Genomic DNA, 20,523 nt, shown 5'->3' with positions numbered 1-20,523 from the left:
TTAGAGGCCCTTAAATTTTCCACAGTTGCTGTGGGTAATGTTGTCCCTCCTGGTCCAACTCAAGTTTAATTCATGACTGTTTCCTCCACCACCCCCCCCACCTCTTTACCTGTGAACTTAGTCCCTAACCCTCCTGTCTCATCTGCTTACCCTCGTCTAAATTGGGTCAGTTCTGCCCCATTAGCCTAGCCCCATTCATTTTCCACAAATGCCTCATTGTCATTTATTTTTGTTAGCCTTTAGTATCCTTGGCTGGATTAATATCATAAATTTTGAATTTTTACCTGTGTGCCTCAAAAATTTTTATTATGAATTTCTGAATTTTTTATCTGTATGCCTCTGAATTCTGGTTTTGTGGATAATATTTGAATTGTCAGTATTAAAACACAGTGAAGTTTTCTCTAAAGGTTTTATTTAGATCCGTTGTATATTCTTTGAGGCGGGCCACCAAGCTCTCGATGGCTAATTCTCTGTCACTATTTCACTGGCTGACACAGGTCGAACCCAGAAAAGGGATTTTGACAAAGGAAAAATCTATTTCTGGGGGAAGACCTGTGTCTACCCAGTGACCCATCCTCGATTTTCCCACCCGGTGATATACTCAGCTTGGTGGGTGCTAAATTTGGGATGACGTGTCAGTCTCGTGATGAAGCCTAGTTTGCTTGGACGGGTGAGTATTCTGGTTACAGGTGTGTAACGCCCATCCAATTTGGGACTTTGAGAACTGAGAAGTCTGTTGGACGAAGGCCTGTGGTAGTGGTAATAGCTCACCCCCTTGTGTATATCGACATCTATTTAGGATGAGCGAACTGGGTAGGTAGTAACTCCAGCATTATAGATAGCTTTTTTCTCTGGTATATGTAGCAATCTTTCTCTGGTATATGTAGCAATCTTATACCTAGAAATGTGCTAATTGGAACCAATTTCACTGGGTGACACAGGTCTTTCCCAGAAATAGATTTTTCCTTTGTCAAAATCCCTTTTATGCCTGTTAACAAGCACAACCTTCGTATGGACACAGCAGGGGCCTCAGGTCGCCCGCCACCTTCCTGTCCGCTTTCTGTATTATATACACTTGTTGAGAATAATAAAGGATCAGTCTTTCACTTCTGACATTTCTTGAACCTCACAATATTTATACCTAAGAAATGCTAAGCTCGTGTCAGTTTTCCTTGACAAAATCGCTACCCTGACCAAACCCTGTCAGTATTACATCAAGAGTACTGTAGATGTTTACCTTCTATAATCTGGCAAACTTATAATAAAAATAATAACAATAATACTTTACAAAAGCCATGTATGCTAGTGTTCACTAAGAACTGGCAATCTACAAAATGCTTACAGTAATGTAAGAATATACAGTATAAAAATATATTAACATAATATTTAATACTAATTATGGTAGATTTAACGAAGCACTTTTAATTCCTGCAAGGGTTTCTGCTACATATGTTTGGTAGTGTATGTAGCAGACAAATTCTTATAAGGGAAACAGGACAAGGAAAATGCAACATAAATTTGAAGCCGTCTGAATGAATAATCAAGTGGCATATGATTGAATAAAAGAAAAATGTTAAGTCTGCAGGGTAATGTCTCTAGGAGAGCATGGCAGAGTCAGATTCAGAACGTTTTTGAACCTGGATTACCGGAACTGGTGAACTGAAAATAGCTAATGGCAGATTTAATGTTAAAAGGCAAATCAAACATTGTCATCGATTTAGTACAATATGGAGAAATTTCATATTTTCAGTGTAAAATATTAATTCAAAATCAAACAGTAATTCTTTAGATATAATGGCTGGTAGTGATAACTTTGAAAATAAGATGACAAATTATGAATTAAACTTGTGACTTCTACCATTTTAAATGGCACAATTTTAAAACTGAACAGACTTCAACAATTTTACAGTGTCGATATTCAGGCTGTAATAATTAGTATCACGATGATGTAATATATGAGTCAGAAACAGAAGTAGGGAAAGCTTTTTGCTAAAGTTCTATTTGGTTCTACAGTGTCATCCAGAAAAAAATGGAACATTATCTTGCAGCTTGGTTAAATCATCATCATCAACTACTTTGACACTGCATGACGCATTATATAAGACTGAATTACTTCCTACTTATCACATCTAATAACAATAAAAACAAAAGTAACTGGCAAGTATTTAAAGCCATACTGCATTTTATTCACGCAATGTCAGATATGATTAATAAAATATATGGTGATTTATGTTATCGAAAGTTAATCAGTATCAGTTACAGAAACTGCTTACAGGCAAGAAAACTACAAAACCACAACTGTAATTAAAAAAATTACTAGTGTTTAAATTTTTAGTGGTCACTCTTAAATTTGTATTCCTGCAAAATGCTTAAAGTACTGTAATGTAAGAATATATAAAATGATATTTTCATAATAAAATAAATTTTTGAACATACTTACCTGGTAGTTATATATATAGCTTAAGTCCCTGACGCGCGGCAGAATTTCAAAACTCGCGGCAATCGCCGATGGGTAGTCAGGTGTACCACTAGTGCGCCCTCTACCCAGGTACCTTGAACCATTCCAACTGTTCCTCAGATCTTCCATGCCCCTAGTCTCTAGAGGGGAGGAGGGTGGGAATTTAATCATATATAACTACCAGGTAAGTATGTTCAAAAATTTATTTTATTATGAAAATATCATTTTTAAACATCTGACTTACCTGGTAGTTATATATATAGCTGATTGACACCTTTGGTGGAGGGTCAGAGACAGCCAACATCTTTGGAATTTTGCAAAATTAAAATTAATCAACCAACTTAAAGTTCTTACCTGGTTTAAGGAAGCTGACTTCAATGAACTCCCCCTCATTATGTCTGCTTTCCTTAAGAGGTCCAGCGATCCACTCAGGGGGCTGAAGACCTCTAGGAGCTGCCAACCGGTATACCAACCTCTATGTGACAGACAACCTATAATACCCTTGTTCGGCGCTAGTAAGGAACAAACTGATTACCTGACTAAAATCAATGATTGCGGAAGATTGCGCCCAATCTCCACAAACAACCATAAGATTACAATTATTCCAAGGCAAGAATCAAGGGCATCGATTTATGGGATTGCAGGGGTAGTCCTTCTCCCACTACTGAGTTAGCTGCTATAAACGGTCCCAGTGTATAGCAGTCGTCATAAAAGCGTTTGTACTTGTTTCAAGTAGTGTGAGGCAAACACTGACTTGCTTCTCCAGAAGGTAGAGTCCATGATAAAATACTTGTAGGACCTATTCTGTCTAAAGGCTACAGAGGTTGCAAACTGCTCTGACCTCATGGGTTTTAACCTTTAGAAGCTTAAGGTCCGCTTCATTGCATTCTGAATGCGCCTCCTTAACAACTGTCTAATGAAAAAGGATAACGCATTCTTTTGACATTGGTAGAGAGGGCTTCTTAACTGAACACCAAAGCGCCTCTGACTTGCCTCAGTAAATTCTTCGTCCTTTGCAGGTACGCCTCAGAGCTCTTACCGGACAGAGGACTCTCTCAACTCCTCACCTGTAATCTCTGCCAGATTCATAATCTCGAAGGCCTTGGGCCATGGTTGTGAAGGACGTTCATTCTTAGCTAAAAACCCCAGTTGTAGAGAGCAGATAGCTTTTGCCGCTCCTAAAACCAATGGTTTTATTGAAGGCATGTACTTCACTGACTCTTTTAGCTGTCGCCAACTGCAAAACCAAAAATAGAGTCTTCATTGTGAGATCTTTAAATGAAATCTCTTGCAAAGGTTCGAACCTATTGGACATGAGGAACTTTAGGACCACGTCTAGGTTCCATGCTGGTGAGATCTGACTTTTCTCTTTGGTAGTCTCGAATGATCTAAGAAGGTCTTGGAGATCCTTATTGGCAGACAAATCTAAGTTTCTGTGTCTGAAGACAGCTGCCAACATGCTTCCTGTATCCCTTAATAGTCGAGACTGAAAAATTACGCTCCTCTTAAGGTAAAGAAGAAAATCCGCTATCTGGGTCACAGAGGTACTGGAAGAGGACACCAGAGTTGTTTTTACACCAATCCTCTAAAAATATCCCACTTGGATTGGTATACCCTGATGGTAGATGACCTCCTTGCTCTTGCAATTGCGCTCAGCTGCCTCCTTCGAAAACCCTCTAGCTCTTGCAAGTTTTTCTTGATAGTCTGAAGGCAGTTAGCTGTAGACCTTGGAGGTTTTGGTGATACCTTTCCAAGTGGGGTTGTTTGAGTAGATCTGGCCTTAGAGGCAGACTTCTCGGGGTGTCCACCATCCATTCCAGTACCTCTGTGAACCATTCTCTTGTTGGCCAAAAACCTGGACCACTAGAGTCATCCTGGTGCTCTCGTGGGACACGAACTTCTGAATGACTCTGTTTATGATCTTGAAGGGGGAAAAGCATAAAACGTCCAGGTTGGACCAATTTAAAAGGAACGCATCTATGTGCGTTGCCTCGGGTCTGGCACAGGAGAGCAGTACGTCTCCATCCTCTTCGTTTGAGCTGTGGCGAAGAGGTTCTATGCATGGACGACCCCAAATCCGCCACAATTCTCTGCAGACATCTTGGTGAAGAGTCCATTCTGTTGCCAGGACTTGACCTTTCCTGCTCAGACTGTCTGCCCTCACATTTTTTCCCCTGAATGAAACGTGGGTCAACAATGTCACATTTTTTCTCCTTGGCCCAGATAAGGAGTTGCCTTGTGTTTCGTACAGTGACCTGGAGTGGGTTCCTCCTTGCTTGTTGATGTAGGCCAACGCCGTCGTGTTGTCGGAGTTGACCTGTACGACTTTGTCTTGGACTGAGTGTTGTAACTCTTTCAGGGCTAAAATATTGCAGTCAGTTCCTTTTGATTTATGTGGAGCTTCTCTGCTCTCTGGTCCAGAATCCTGATACTTCCAACTTTCCCAATGTTGCTCCCCACCCCGAGTCCGACGGCCGGAGAACAACACTAGGTCTGGGTTCTTCTGTTTTAATGAAAGGCCCTCCTGAAGCTTGACTGGGTCGTTCCACCACTGAAGGCATTGTTTCATCGCCTCTGAAATGGGGATACACTTTTCTTCTAGCCCTTCTTCTCTGCTCCAATACCGATTGAGATGGAATTGGAGTGGGCGAAGGTTTAGTCTTCCTAAGGAAACAAACTGTTCTAGCGAGAAAGGGTCCCTAGCAGGCTCATCCATTCCTCACCGAGCACATCCGTTTCCCCAGAAAGTCCTTTAATTTTACTAAGGTCTGTTCCATCCTTGATGGTGACGGAAAAACCTGAAAATCCTGAGACTGAATCCTCATCCCAAGATACAGGATCTCTTGAGATGGGGTCAGATGATTTTCTGCCTGTTTACCAGAAGTCCTAGTTCTCTGATAAACAGATTGTCATTTGAAGATCCTCCAGACAGCGATTGAAGGAAGGAGCTCTGAGAAGCCAGTCGTCCAGATACAGAGAGGCCCTGATGCCTCTTCAATGTGCAGCATTCCAGCTACATTTTTCATCAGTCTGGTGAATATTTGCGGGGTGGTGCTTAGGCCGAAACAAAGAGCCCGAAACTGGAATACCTCTTCCTTGAAGACGAACCTCAGGTATTTCTTGGAGCCCGGGGTGAATAGGAATGTGGAGATATGCATCCTGAAGGTCCAAGAAACCATCCAGTCGTGTTGTCTGACTGCTGCTAACACTGATTTTGTTGTTTCCATGGTAAACTTCCTCTTTTGTACAAAGGCGTTGAGGGCACTCACATCCAGTACTGGTCTCCAACCCCCGAGCTCTTGGGAACCAGGAAAAACGGTTGTAAAATCCTGGCGAATCCAGATTTTGTATTTTTCTATTGCCTTTTTCTGCAATAATAACGAAACTTGCTGTTGAATCGCCTGTGCCTTGACCTTGTCTCTGTATCTGGGAGACAGATCTATTGGTTTGTCTGCCAACGGGGCTTTCTTAGGAAAGGGATTGTGTATCCATCCTGAGTAGTTGAATGGACCATGGATCCGCTCCTCTTTCTTCCATACCTGCCAGAAGTTTAACAGCCTGGCACCTACCGCTGTCTGAAGGGGGAGAACGTCAAGTCCTGTTTCTTCCCTTGTCTAGAGGCACTCTTGCTTGCAGATCTTTGATCTACCCGATCTTGAGGAACCTCTACCTGAGGGTTCTTCCACGAAAGGGCTGAGATCCCTGAAGCACAGAAGCCTCAGCCTTACTTTTTTTAGTCATGAAAGTCTTGGTAAGACTTTCTTGCTGTTTCGATATAAGATCTTGTGTGGCTTTCTGAGCTAAGGATGTAGAAACCTCTTTAACCAAGTCTTGAGGGAAGAGGTGAGAGGAAAAAGGGACAAGTAAATTAGTTTCGCCTTTTGACTGGATGTGACCCCATTAGCTAGGAAAGAGCAAAGATGGGCTCTTTTCTTCAAGATTCCCACTTTGAGAAAAGTTGCTGCCAGTTCGTTGGCACCATTCTGATTCCTTTATCCATACACGACATAAGATGTACAAATTCTTCTTGTCGGTCTGCTGAATAATCCCATCTTTCTTCCTAACGCTCCCAGGGTCCAGTCCAGAAAGTTAAAGACCTCGAAGGCCCTGAAATATTCCTTTGAGGAGGTGGTCCAACTCTCCGATGTTGACCAACAAAACTTCATTCTCCCCATGGCCACTTCTGCGAGATGAATCAACAAGATTCGAGAAGTCCCCTGGGAAGAGGCAGGTATTGTAAGGCCAACGATTCTCCCGCTTGATACCAAACGCCGATCTCAAGTTAGTTTGGCTGGAGGAAAAGCAAAGGCTGTCTTTCCTTGTTCTTTCTTTGAAAGCATCCATTCATTCATCATTTTAAGAGCTCTCTTGGACGAAAGGACAAAACCATTTCATAAAAGCTGACTTCTTCGGCGCCTTCCTGAGAGTAAATTCTGAAGGTGGGGAACGAGGAGCGGCTGAATAAAGTTTTCAGGAAAACTTCCGTAAAAAAGTTTCATAAGTTTTTTGAAGTCTGAGGAAGAAGTTGATGGCTTTACTATCTTCTTCTTCCCGAAACTTTCTTCAATAAGATCCACAGGAGATTGAGGGATATCATCAATCTCTTCTTCTGATTGACCAAAAACCAAAGAAGCCCTACGTTGCTTTCAGTATCACCTTGACGCCAAGCATCCTGGTGAACCAGTCTCGTGACGCCTGGTGTCTTGACACCATCTTCTTGACGCCCAACTGGCGCCCTGGCGTCCAGGATCATTGACGCCTGGCGTCCTGGCGTCCATCCCCTGAGCTACTCAGGCGCCCTGGCGTTGGCAGACTTGACAATCATTGTTCCGTCCAACCTGCAAGGTCGCTGAGAACTGGACGTTGTCGACATCTGTCAAAAGCTTCCAGGCTGACGTAAAATGATTGAGGTTTCTGAATAGGCGAAACATTTTTCTGGACGTTTGGCGTCCCCGCCGAACGTTGTCACTTGAGAGCTGGCTCTTCGACATCGGTCAAAAGTTTCCAAGGCTGAAGACAGCCATCGGTGGAACAAACGCCTGCATCCGCTTTTTACTGCAGGCTGAAAGACTTGCATCAGGGAAGAGAGTTTCTGTTGCATGTCCTGAATTAGACTGATTTGCGGGAGCTTCCTGCTGCTGGGGATCGACATGGGAGCTGCAATATCAACTACTAATTCATTTTCATCGATGAGACGTTGGAAATCCCAATTTCGGAGACGCCTCCAGTCTTATTTCATCATCAGCGGAAGCAGACGGCGTCCTGTTTGAGACTGGCAACATCCGTCTACAGCTTTTCACTGGAGAGCAATTGTCCGAACTGAGAGGGGAACGTTCTGGGCTGCTCCAGTGACTACATCCCGTGTAGAGAAGTGTCAAATCCCGGCGTCCCTTCAACAAGGAAGTTTCCTTTGAGGGGTCTGGATACGGTCGATGACGCCAGTCCCTTCTAGTAACAGCGTCCTCCGACGAGGATGAAAAATACTTTAACCTCGCCTTTCCTATGGTGAGGGTGAGCGTCCTGGGAAGCGCCAACAGGTACGCTCGAGGGGACAACTGCTGCGTGGTAGCTGCCAAAGTTCTCGCCTCCCTTCGCCTGTCGGCATTCCTTCTCACAGGGGTTGGTGAGCTTGGAAGAGGTCTAGGACTAGGAGCACGACAGGACCGAGCAACCAACCCTCCACAACACTTGCACTCTTATTTTTCTCATTAACACTTGAATGTTTAGATCTCTCATTCGACCATAATCCTCTCTCTCTCTTGGAACCAAAGGGATTCTACCTTTTGTCCAAGGGTTTGAATGGCTGCCATCATGTCCTTCAAGGTTGGTTCCTTATCAGTATCAGTGGGGGTTCTGGGACTACCACTACTTGGGAATGAATAATAGGATTGATATGAGGAGAATCTTCAATTCCTGACTATCTCTAGAAGAGACGAGATTTACTACTCCCCTCCTGGCTTTCTGATCCTATCCTTTCAAGCTTTTCTTACATATCGGTAGTAATCCATCCACTCTCTTTCTGATAAACCAAAACATTCATCACATCTGTCCTTTAACTCGCTTTTTCCTCTCTGCATTTTATTGCAAACTGAGTGGGGATCCAACGCGAGCAAGCCGGGTTTTATACCCTCACACATTCTCACACTGAAGCAGAGTCAGACATCTTGGAAAGTGAAAAATCAAAAGAAAATCCAAAGCGAGCAAAGGTCAAAATCAACAATATCTAACAAATCCAGAGAATCCAAAGCAAATCCAAAAACAAGCGAAAGCCAAAGCCAAAGTGTACTTCACCAAAACTCTGTGAAAATCACGGGCCAAACGAGCAAAATTCTTAACGATGCAACCGGTATGGCGGCAGGGAAGATCTGAGGAACAGTTGAATGGTTCAAGGTACCTGGGTAGAGGGCGCACTAGTGGTACACACCTGACTACCCATCGGGCGATTGCCAAAAAGTTTTGAAATTCTGCCACGTGGTTAGGGACTTAAGCTATATATATAACTACCAGGTAAGTCAGATGTTTAAAAACACATATATATAAGGGATTTTGACGAAGGAAAATCTATTTCTGGGTGAAGGCCTGTGTCGCTGAGTGAAATGTCCCTATACAGCACACATTTCTAGGTATAAGTATTGCTAGATATACCAGAGAAAAAGCTAATAGGATGCCAGAGTTACTACCTCTGGTTGTGATACATCCTTATAGGATGTCGGTATGTCATCTAGAGCGAGTGGAGGCCACTACCACAGACACTTAACCCAATAGACCCTCCTCTCCAAAACCCCTCTGCCTAAGAGGTGCCGATACAACGTCCCACCACCGCTACTACTAATTCTACCCATAATGCACCATCCCGAAAATAGCACCCAAGCTTTTTGGCTAGTTCAGGTGGGAAATATAGAGAGGGGAAGGGTTCACTTGAGTTTACACAGGCCTTCACCCAGAAATAGATTTTTCCTTCACAAAATCCCTTTCTGGGCTTGCCCTGTGTCGCTGAGTGAAATAGTAGCAGAGAATGACCAAAGAAGCTTGTAAATTTAAAAGGATTAATTGTATTAAGGAGAAAATAAAATTTATTTTAAATATGCTTTTTTACTAATCCAAAATAGCTTAATATAAATATAAATATGTACAAAAGGGCTATAACTGTCTTAATTAATGCAAAACAATGTAGTTACAATATTAAGATTAATAAGTAAACTAGTAACCATCACCTAGAATAACGAGATTTGGTGAAAAACTTAACAACAAAGGTGATAAAACAAAGCCAGGAATGGATTGTGGAAGCAACCCAAACTCAGACAACAAGATACGAAGGACGGAGCACAAGCAGGCAGGTAGGTGAGAGGTACCAATTGGTAGGGCAAGTAAAATACAATACAATTACTAATTACATATTACAAATAACAAATTACAAATAATAAAATAATATAATATTAGGCTGACTTGGGGAAACAATGTTCCTGCAGCGACAGCAGAAAACTTCAGAGCCTCCAAGGATTTAAGGTAGTGACGTTTAAAGACTCTAGGGGATTTCCAGCACGTATATTTCTTAATTTCCTCAAAATTCATATGTTGGAAATAATTAACTGAGGTGGCTACAGCCCGGATATCATGGACTTGGGTGATTGAATCCGGATTGGCTTGTTTAATAAAATAAAGTATTTGTTGTCTAATGCCATTCAAGGAGATGGTTCCACCATTTTCTAACAAAAAGTGGACCTGAAGACCTCTGAGAGGCCCTTTCCAGGTAGGCTTTTAATGTAACCACCGGACATAGAGAGGATCTTCCGGAAGGGTATTATCTTCCAGGAGACCACCTAATTAGAGGGTCTTCATTCTTAGCTAAAACATTTGATCTGGAGAGAATAGCACCTCTCCTGATGGGAGGAAATCTACATGATTCGACTCTCTAGAAAGGGGCTGATAGTTCAGAGATTCTAGCTCCTGAAGCCAGGCTAATTAAAAACAAAGTTTTTCTAAGAAGAGTCGAATAAGGGCAAGATTCATTATTTGTGTCTGAGGCTAATTTTAAAACGTCATTTAAAACCAAGAAACCGTTTTAGGATGGGTTGTTGGTCTAAGACGGGCACAAGCTTTAGAATAGATGAAAAATATGAGTCCGTTAGATCAATATTAAATCCCCACAGGAATACTTTCTTTAAGGCAGATTTAGTTGTAGTAATGGTACTAGCTGCCAGACCTTTGTCAAAAGGGGCTTTAAAAATGAGATCGTAAGATCTGTAGTCATAGTATGAACGCCTGACTCTTTCAGAAAGTTAAAAGTTTTTTAACTGCTGAATCATACTGACGAAGAGTAGACTCTCTTATCTGATTCCAAAACATTGTGTTTTGAGGATCAACATTAGCATTTTTCTGAGCTGTAAACTTCATGAAATCCATAAAGTTAGGCATTCAGCATTCCTGAGGAAGCTGACAGTCTGAGTTTGTACTACTTGGATTAACATTGATGAGGAATTTGCAAGGCTCTGGTTTCAGCCCTAACAGAAGGGGAAACCAATTGCTCTTCGGCCAGTTAAACTACTAAGGCTATCTGACCTTGAATGACCTGAGTTTGTGTAAAACTTTCCACAGAAGATTTACTGGAGGAAACAGATAGACTTTCTGCCATCTGTTCCAGTCTATTGACATTGCGTCTGTAGCGTAAGCCGAGGGTCCAGGTTCGAGCTATATAACATGGGAGTTTGTGATTTGATTCCGTGGCAAACAGGTCCACCTGAAGCCCTGGAATCTGTTGGCAAATCCAATTGAAGGATTTCTTGTCCAGAGACCATTCCGATTCCAGGGGAGTCGTTCTGACAAGAGAATCTGCAATCACGCCTCACTCCTGACAGATGTGTGGCTGACAAGTGCCAATGGTTTTTCATTGCTAATGAAAAGATTGCTATCATTTCATGATTTATGTGACTTGTCTTGAACCTCCCCTGTTCAGACAATGAACTATCACTGCACTGTCCAGAACTAATCTGACATGTATGTTCCTGGCCGGACGTAAGCGTTTCAGAGTCAAGAAAACTGCCATTGCTTCCAGAATGTTTATGTGGAAGTGACGAATGGCTCGACCAGAGTCCTTGAACCTTTTGTGTTAGGGAGTAACCCCAACCGAAGTCAGAGATGCGTCCGTGTGGACGATCAGGGCTGGAGGGGGAAATTGTAATGGAATCGATTTGGAAAGACTTTTGGCCGTTGTCCAGGGGCGAAGTCCTTTCTTTTAAGATTGAGGTATGAGGAGACTTTGTCTCTGAATATGCAATTGGCTTGGCTCCGCCACACTAGATTTATGTCCTTCAGTTTTGCTTTGAGGAGAAGGTCTGTTACTGACGCAAACTGAAGGGAACCCAGGATTCTTTCTTGAGTGCGACGAGAGGCTCGTTTGCACTTGAGAAACTGTCTTGTTGCTTTGGCTATCTCTTTGCATTTTGCTGGGGGAATTGAAAGTTTGTGGGTGCTTAAGTCCCACTGAATGCCCAGCCACTGAAATTTGGCCGCCGGGGTTAGACGAGATTTCTTTGTGTTTATATGAAAACCCAGATACTCTAGGAACTGAATGACTAACTTGGTCGACTTCCGACATTCGGAGTCGCTGGAAGCCCAGATTAGCCAATCGTCCAGATAAGCCACGACCTTGATGCCTTGAGATCACAGTTCCCGTACCACGGCTTCTCCCAATTTGGTGAAGATCTTGGGCGCTATGTTTAGTCCGAAAGGCATTACTGTACTCTGAACGAGTAAGCCTGTCTTCCCAGTCTGAACCCCAGATAAGGGGAGAAGTTTCTTGCTATTGGAACATGATAATAGGCGTCAGTAAGATCTATAGAGGTGGTGATGGCCCCACGGGGAAGTAAGGTCCGCACCTGAGAGACGGCGGTCAACATACGGAACCTGTCGCATTGAATGTAAGAGTTTAGAGTTGATAGGTCTAAAATCACTCTTCTCTTGTCTGAGTCTTTCTTTGGCACGCTGAACAAGCGTCCTTGAAATTTTAGATGTCTGACTTTCTTTATTGCCTTCTTTAAAAGAAGGTCTTCTGCATAGTCTAACAGATCCGGTGTTGGAGTCTGATAGAACCTGACAAGTGGAGGGGGTCCCCCTACCCAACTCCACCCTAGGCCCTTTGAAATAATACTGTGGCCCATGGACTGAATGTCCAATGGTCCCTGAAGAGGCGCAATCTCCCACCTACCTGGGGAGGCTCATTTAGTGGAGGGCTTACTGTCTCTGGCTCCTCTTGAGCCTCTACCTTGAGATTGGAGCCTGGGACCGGTCTAGATCTGAAGCTTCCCTACCTCTATTGCCCCCTGAACTGGCGGTAGCTCTGAAAAGTCTGAGACTCATAGGTAGGGTTAAAGGTCGGAGAGACATAGGTTGTTGAACCAGCGGGATGGTGAGCCGTTGGTTCAGTAAAACATAGTGTGGATGTCCTTTGGAGGTGGAAGGCTGGGCAATTTGGCCAACTGGAACTGCCTGAACAATTGTCTTGGTCTGGGGTGCCTTGTAAGGATGGAACCTCCTAGACCTCTTCCTGCCTTTGGGTTGGGGCCCCGAAAACTCTGATGACTTCCTCTTAAAGGGGAGTCCCCAACGGATCCGGAGATTTTGATTGGCCCTTGAGGCCTCACTGATCACCGAGTTGACCATGTCCTCGGGAAATAGGTTGGTCCCCCAAACAGAGGATTTTATGAGCTTGTTCGGCTTGTGACGGATGGTAGCGTCAGCCAGAACAAATTTTCGGCAGTTCCTCCTTGCCACTATGAAGTCAAACAAATCACTCTGGAAAGAGGCCAGAAGTGATTTGGTCAGGATCCTGAACAGAGGTTCATCCTTGTATACAGCAGACGTCAACTCCGCCGAGGTGACGGAATTGATAGACCGCTTGAGACGGCACCTAGCCTCATACTCAGCTTTGATCAAGGACCCGGGAAGCCTGGGTAATTGCTCACTGAAAAGATTCTCGCACTGAATCTAGCTTACCCACTGTAAAGGTTTCGAGCTCCAGTCCAGCATTCCAAGTCTGCTGGGAAGAGAAGAGAGGTAGGCCTGGCCTCACGAAGCTGTGGCATAGGCTTCTCCTCTGTTCCGCCTGAAGGGTTAACTCCGCCACTTTAGAGGTGCAGGAGTTGGGACATCCTCATTTACGGTGAACATCGTAAATCGACCTTTATGAGGGGTCAATCTAGTGTTCAAACACTCCCAGTCAGATAGGGATCCCAACCCATGCTGACTGCGCTGGTCCCTAGGAAAGATCACTGTTTCTTTGGGAACCTTATCTTCCCTTACCAGGGCTTCCTCGGAAAGCCGAGCATACCCCGGGAAGGGAAAAACAAGATCTGCCGGGAAGAACTCGTAATCTTCCACAGGGCGGGTGCCACAGCCTTCGATGGTTAATTTACCATTAGCGAAGGGGGCATTAAAAGCGAGACGCCAAGGGTTACAATCCTCATAAGCTGGCAGCTTAGAGGCGTCTGGGATGGCATAGGTCTGTTGCTGAACCGGACCTGAACTAACCAGTCCGGCCAGCGACTCCTCTTGTGTCTTTAATCTCTCCGCCAAGGACTGAACATACTTCCCTGACGACTCAAGGCTCGAGACAAGATCGCGAGACATTGCCTCAAACTGAGAAGAGACCTGTTCAGAAAGCATCCTCATCATTGACTCCGCGAAAGCTTCAGGGTCGAAGTCAGGTTTTTTAGACCTGCTCGACTTTGTTCTCGACCCCTTAGAAGGGGGAGTAGCTTTCTGGGCGGAAGTCGAAGGTTTGGGAGTCAATGATACCTTGGCGGAGCTAGTTACAGATAGGGTTTTCGGGGGTTTAGACAACTTAGGTAGAGCCTTCTCCCTTCATAGAGGACTTCACCTTGGGGATCACCGACCCAACGGGTCCCCAAGGTGGAGCTCTTTGAGAATCCTTGAAAGGATGAAGACGAAGACGCAGGTGAACTGAAAGACAATGGATTAACTGGTCTACCTGCCTCACTTACATCCCTACCTTCCTCTAGGTCGATGGCCATAGGTTCGACGCCTAGGTTGATGTTGGCCCACTCGGCCACTTCACCGCACAGCTCCTGATCTTCTGGTGAGACCTGGGTCTCAAGCCTAATCTTGTTGATCAGGGCTCTGCTACTTCGGGGCTACGGCTGCAGAGGCCCTAGCATTAGGTATAAGATATTGCAGATATCCTCTGCTAGCACATATGACGCCCCTGACCAACATTACGACCAAAGCCGCCAACCCAGATCTTCAGTGTCGCCAGAGACGAAGCTTGATGGGACCGAGGGACCTGTTAATCGAATACCATGTCAATAAAAGGGATTGACAAAGATATTAACTTATGTCAAATATAAACAAAACTTTGAAATAACCGTGTTAAATACAATTGAAGGTTAACGTATCAATCATCAACCACATCTGAATAGAGTGTGTAGCACACGCCGCAGCCGCCTGGGTGCCAGACGAGGTGGTCGCCGACCTTCGACTGCACAACCAGCATGCGACCTGCATGCCACGTGGCCACAGGGTTGCTGCAAGTAGGCGTTACAGCCTGGTTCCTGGCAATGCACCACCTACAATAAAAATTGATACATGAGTATCTAAAATGGGCGGCGAAACGCTAAACTAGTAAAACTTAAAGTAAAAATATTCTTCTCCACGCCGAGTTGAGAACTGTGGATACGGCGGAACTCTCCAATGGAATCCTAAACAGGTGGGCCAAACCTGAGTCAGATCACGCCGGAAAGCAATTCCAGTGATGCCGGAGCGTCACGAAAATTAACCATACACACAGAAATCAACAACCAGGGAGGACTAGTCGCCGGAGCGAAGGTTCGGGATGAATCACCGAACACCGATCAGAAACTACAGAAATAATAATAACAGTAATATAAACAATATTCATTCCGCCCTCTACAATTCCGCCAGAAACAAAGCAACGACGCCAAGCAAAAGTCTTATTAAGAACTAAAGCGAGCTATCGATAGCTGCCGGAACAAGTCCGGATGACGGAACGGTAGGGAAGCAGGAGCAGAAAACAAAATTACAATTACTACTAACAAAATTCATCACAGCTCCTCTCCAATTCTGCTAAACAAAGGCAACGACGCCAAGCTTAAAGTTTCTACTAGAAGCTAAAGCGAAGCAACGATAGCCGCCGAACAAGTCCGGATGGCGGAACGGGAAGAAGCGGAGTGAAGCATGGCAACAACAACAGGTCAGGTGCCTAGGCACCTTCCACGAAGTGTCATTCAACCGAAGGGGCAAATGAGCTAAGTTTCAAAATGCCCCAAAGGGAGAGCCAAGACAATAGAGACTGATATAAAAGGGGGTGAGAAAATAAGGCGAAAAATAAACATTGTTTCTATAGCCTAGCCTAACCTCCTGTAGACATCTGATATGTAGGCTAGGGCTCGCCAAAATAACGAACGAGAAAGAACGCTAGCGCCAAACCCCACCTTCCGAGATTAAAGAATCAACTGGTCAGGGAGGAAGGGCCTGCACTCAAACTCGAACGAAGGCCACCTAAGAAAACCTGTACCTACCAGGCCTATAAGCCAAAGAAGGAAGGAAGACTGGGGTTAACTTAGCCTACCTTCCAAGAATTGGCAAAGCCAAACTGGTCAGGTAGGCTAACAAACACCACCCAAAACAGACTCAAGAACTGATACATAATTAAATGAAATGGTAAAATAACACATTTAACAAATGTACCTACGTAAGGCATATAAAGGAAAACTAGGCTAGGCCCAACTTTCAACTTCTAAGATATAATAATAATAGCCGATCGCTACAGATCGAGCAAAAATTGAAACTATCATTAAAAGAACGTAGTAATTTAATATTCAATCGTCTTGGACGAAAGAAGGCATTCAGATAATAAGGCTGTGGGTAGCCGCCACTAACGAACACGTAATGGCGCCCCCAGCCGATCAGGCGAAATAATAAACGGGACTTATATAACCCGATCGAGTCCCAAAACATTCAAAATTGAATACTCAACTTGGAAGAAGATGCGCCTTGATCAACTGAAGCCATCAGGTAGAGTGAAATAATCCGTAAAGGAAAATAAAGATGCAAATCTAGCACCACAAAAAATCAACGTGTTGTTTATAGAGCGTGCTATAAGCGGATGGTGCATTATGGGTAGAATTAGTAGTAGCGTGGTGGGACCGTTGTATCGCACCTCTTAGGCAGAGGGGTTTTGGAGAGGAGGAGTCTATTGGGTTAAGTGTCTGTGGTAGTGGCCTCCACTGCTCCTAGATGACATACCGACATCCTATAAGGATGTATCGAACCAGAGGTAGTAACTCTGGCATCCTATTGGCTTTTTTTCTGGTATATCTAGCAATACTTATACCTAGAAATGTGTGCTGTATAGGGACATTTCACTCAGCGACACAGGGCAAGCCCAGAAAAATAGTATTTAGTACTAATTAGCAGATTTAACCGAGACTTTTAATTTCTATAAAGGTTAAGCTCTGTTTACCTGGAAAATGTAGCCTAGCAAATGAATTCCTATAAGGGAAAGACGATGAGGAGAATGCAACATAACAATGAAACCATCAAAATAAGTGATGTTTGTAACTGAATAAAAAGAAATACAGTATTACTGTCAAAGTCTGATTTATATATACATTTGTCAGACAGTTTTTAAACCTTATTGCCATCAACTGGAGCTGATAAGCTAAAACTAGTGATGGATGTAGGAATGGAATGTAAAATATAGGCCAAAGGCCAAGCACTGGGACCCCAATGAGATTATTAAATGCTGGAAGGGAAACAGAGTAAAATGGTTTGAAAAGTGTAAAGGAGGAAAACATCACAGTTGCACTATGAAATAATTGTTAGGAAAGGTTGGAAAGTAAGATGGAATAAAGATAATATTAATTAGATCATTCAGTGCTGGAAGGGAAACAGAGTAAAATGGTTTGAAAAGTGTAAAGGAGGAAAACCTCATGGTTGCACAATACAACAACTGTTACGAGAGGGTGGAAAGTAAGATGGAATAAAAATAATATTAATTAGATCATTCAGTGCTGGAAGGGAAACAAAGTTAAATGATTTAAAAAGTGTAAAGGAGGAAAACCTTATAGTTGCACTCTGAAACAATTGTTATGAGAGGGTGGAAAGTAAGATGGATTAAAGATAATACTAATGGGGCTACAGTAAAGGAATAAATGGGGTTGCAGGTAGGGGCCAAAGGGAAGCTGCAAAGAACCTTAAGTGATGGCAGTGCACAGCGTGAGGTGTATTGATGGCACACTAACCCCCTACAGGGTAAAAACAGTACATGATTGAAAGCTTCAATACTAAATCATCAAATACTGCCATTGTCTCAGTAAACCATGAAAAAATTTTGTATTTCAATGCATAATATTATTTCAAAATCAAATTGTAATTCTTTAGCTATGTTGGCTAATCTGCGATACTTTGAAAGTAAGATGCTATTATCAATTAAAATGTTAACTTGCACCATTTTAAAGTGGCAGAACTTTTGAAATATTTGAAATATAATGAATAACGGTTAAATTTACCACAGTAGAAAAGGCATAAAATGAAAAAATTAAGTTAATTATAGAAGAAAACACTGTATGTTAATATAAGCTATTTGATGATTAATTCTTAAGAATTAGAATTTGCTCAAACTGTGGAAAGATCAACACGTGAAACCTACAAACACAGTAACACTTGTATTATTCTCATAATGAGAAACCATCGAAGATGTGGAAATATCTACACATATCAGTGATCCTTGATTTGCAGTTAAAAATGAATGAGGAAAGAATGGGGGTATTTGGCCTGCAAAGAAAAAAAAAAACAATTTAATTAAAAACTTCCTCTCACTAGCATTACAATTACAATTACAGATTAATATTATAATTTGCTCCGAGCATGAATCTGAAAACAAAATGCTCTACGAGTGTAAGGGAATCCACCAGTGAGTGAGAGAAAAGCCCACCCATGATTCACCTAGCTTGTTGTCCATACTTGCCTTACAGGAATTAAAAGATAAATCATTTCATGCCTGTGTTTTGTCTCCTCAGCTTTAACTTTGGATGCTTAGTGGATGACCTTAGTTAAAACCCAACAGGCACTGTCAGAGCCACTGGCCTTTGCTAGGGACAGCATGTTACAATAACTGGCTATTCTTTGTTATATTTAGCTAATGATTCCTCAATGGATTCTGCCATGTTAATACTGTAATATACAAATGGGAGAAATGCCCACCAGTACCAGGCATATGGAAGTGGTAGGTGTCTCCTTGTTTATAAATACTATTGATAAATTAAAAACAGGAGACTGGAATGTAAGGACCACAATAAAACTGGACGGATGCAAGAAGTAGAAAATGAATTCAAGATTGGTACTGAACAACTTGGATATCTAAGAATCACAATGCAAAGGAATGGGGAAAAGCAAGAATGTATGGGTATATTGTAATATGTATTTATATTCAGGAGGAGCAGATGGAATTGGTAAACAAGTACGGATGATTTTAACACCAAATATGGAAAAGGCACTGACTGCCTGAAGAGCTGTGAGCTGTGGATTTCTGCTTGCAAGATTTGAATAAAAACAGTGCGATATGAGCTTTATAGTGTTCTATACACCAATGAACAAAGTCCCTAAAGATATAAAAGATGAATTTTATTCAGAAATGTGGAATGTTGTAGAAGAAATGTTATAAAGATATAAGAATTGTTGTTGGTGAATATGAATGCAAAAGTTGGTAAGGACATTGAAGGTAAGGAGAATGTAATAGGCAAGGAATATCTGGGAAAGACTGCAAACAAAATTGGTGTGTAATTTATTAGTTTCCATATTGCAAATAATGTAATCTCATCATTAGAGATACTCTTTTCCAACACAATGACAGCCAAATAGACACTTGGACAACTCCAGTTGCCAATTATAAAAACTCAATAGATCACATAACAATCAATCAAGAGGAAAAAAAAAAAAACACTTTGAAATGTTAGGAACTACGCAGGAGCAAATGTTGGAAGTGATGAATTTATTATCACCACATTAAAGCTGAAATTAAAAGTAACCAGCAAAATAGTTACAGAGTACAGCATCTATCTTTAATACAATAATGCTTTTTAAAGATGAATACCGTGAAGCTTTTGCAACTGAATGTTGAAATAGACTTAGATTTACAATCTTAGAAATCATATCTAAGGAGGTGAAGACATCAGCAAGAACTGACTCACATCACAAATGTGTATCAGTCTACTAGAAAAAAGGTACAGTATTGGGATACGGAGTAACAAGAAGGAAGCCTCGAATGATGGATGAGACCTAGAATATGATACAGAATACACAAGAATAGACAGAAAGGATATGAAGAAAGCAAAACAGAACAGGCTAATTACTTAAGTCAAACAGTGAAATTAAAATAAGTGCCAGAAGTGATATGAAAATATCTAGAAAAACAGGTGGATGACGCTAAGTGGTATATGTGTTAGAGGGGCCCACAGAATAGTATATGAAATATCTATAAGTGACAATCAAAGCGAGGGAGGTATAATAATTTGATTGGTATTAGAAGTTGAAGTAAACATGAATAAAATAATGAATGAATTCACAGTTTAGGAAGTGGCATCACTAAAAAAGAAGCTTAGGATATGGAAAGCACTGGGCAGTGATGGAATCACTGCAGAGATGATTTCAGCTGAAACTGAAATGGCACCTTGTGTATTAACCAGGCTATTTTATACAATATGAAATGACGAAACAAAAAGCCTGATAATTTGGAATAGGAAATCATGGAAAAAATACCAAAAAATAGATGACGTGACTGAATATGGTAATTATACAGGAATTGGACTTAGGTCACTGGTGAAGAAAATAATCGGTATGCACAAAATATATACATTACCTGTATCCTTTACAGGTTCTCTTGAGTTGGAATTTAGTAGAAGACTAAGAATGCAAATCAAACAAGAGGCAGGCTCAGTGGAATCTGGATATCAGACAGAAACTGCATAAGAAAGCAAGATTATACACTACTCTTTACTGCCTATTACATTATGCAGTACAGACATGAATCA

The 20,523-nt window shown here is 42.3% G+C and overlaps 1 pseudogene; it reads right to left on the bottom strand.

Annotated features, from left to right (window-relative positions):
• LOC136835047 (peptide chain release factor 1-like, mitochondrial) overlaps positions 1-20,523 on the bottom strand; it is a 258,457-nt pseudogene that overhangs the window by 145,711 nt on the left and 92,223 nt on the right.

Source organism: Macrobrachium rosenbergii, chromosome 54 (genome assembly GCF_040412425.1).
Source record: "Macrobrachium rosenbergii isolate ZJJX-2024 chromosome 54, ASM4041242v1, whole genome shotgun sequence".
NCBI classification, from domain to species: domain Eukaryota; kingdom Metazoa; phylum Arthropoda; class Malacostraca; order Decapoda; family Palaemonidae; genus Macrobrachium; species Macrobrachium rosenbergii.
Note: the sequence above shows the minus strand (reverse complement) of the source record. Positions and strands in the feature narration are given on the sequence as shown.